This window comes from Pundamilia nyererei, unplaced genomic scaffold, assembly GCF_000239375.1.
Source record: "Pundamilia nyererei isolate P.nyererei 1_Seehausen unplaced genomic scaffold, PunNye1.0 scaffold00099, whole genome shotgun sequence".
Taxonomy (NCBI): domain Eukaryota; kingdom Metazoa; phylum Chordata; class Actinopteri; order Cichliformes; family Cichlidae; genus Pundamilia; species Pundamilia nyererei.
The window spans coordinates 2,184,228-2,185,313 of record NW_005187500.1 but is presented as its reverse complement, the minus strand read 5'-3'; the positions used below and the strand labels follow the sequence as shown (position 1 = coordinate 2,185,313).

At 45.3% G+C, this 1,086-nt stretch overlaps 1 protein-coding gene across 3 annotated transcripts in view; it reads right to left on the bottom strand.

The window, feature by feature from the left end:
• Positions 1–1,086, bottom strand: part of pcp4a (Purkinje cell protein 4a) — a 29,724-nt gene that overhangs the window by 7,793 nt on the left and 20,845 nt on the right. The gene's annotated exons all lie outside the window — the stretch shown is intronic.

The following is a 1,086-nucleotide window of genomic DNA, read 5'->3' as shown; positions in this document are numbered from 1 at the left end:
ACCCAAAATATGTTGTTCATTCCCCCAAGTACCAATCTGATCGTTTCCTGGACCAAAACAAGCATCTGCTATAGTCACACAGATGTGAGCAACACCTAAGACAATTGAAAGGAGAGGTGTGGTTCTTTGTGAGGCGAGCCAGGATGTGATAAGCTGATCTATAATCCATGTTTCTGCAGCAGAGACAAGTTTGCTCTACCTGCTCCTGCAGCTCCTGAGAGTTCTCTGATGGGATGATGCCGTTCGCCCACAGTAAGACTGCATCCAGGCTTACAGTGTGAGCCGAGGCTCGCTTCACATTCACAACTTCTGCTTTTCTAAGAGTTTCCTTCACATGGACCTTTGGTTTCGTGCCGTTTATTTGGGGTGGCTGTGGCTCAAGCACTAGAACAGGTCAAAGGTTAGCGGGTCAATCATTGTCTGCATACCAACATATACTGGGTTCTGAGCTGATGTGCATACAAAAAAGTGGTTGGATTGTTAATAAATATTTATTACAAAGTATAAAAAGTACTGCAACATGCAGTTTACTGCTAATCATGCCAATACTTAATGCTACAAAAAAGGCACGTCTTATTTTTTATGCTTGATATTGACATGTGTAGAATTATATAAAGTATTAAGTATCATTTTAGTTTGGCATCTGTGCCATCAGTGTTCCTCATTCTTGATAAACACACAATATGGCCAAAAGTATTCACCCACCCATGTAAATCACTGAATTCAGGAGCTCAGTGAATTGCAGCCTGGTACCGTGATTGTCAGGGACCTGGATCTGAGCGACCTGGGGTCCCTGAGCAGTTATGGACTTGTATTACATTATATGTATTTTTGGTGTTGCTGTCCCTCGTTCTCCCTGCTTGCAGGTATGTGTGTGAGTCTGGGTGTGTCTGGGAGCACCTGTTTACAGGCGCCTTCAGGCCTGGTAGGTGTGGCCCTGCCAGGTAGTTGGCCACACCTGAAAACCATCACACAGCTGACGAAGCCCCGTAGGAGGAGCTACTTAAGATTGTGGTGGAGCTCTCTCCGACGCTGGATCATTGCGTGACTTCACGTTAGTCTCTCGTCTGGTCAGTACGGTTAGTC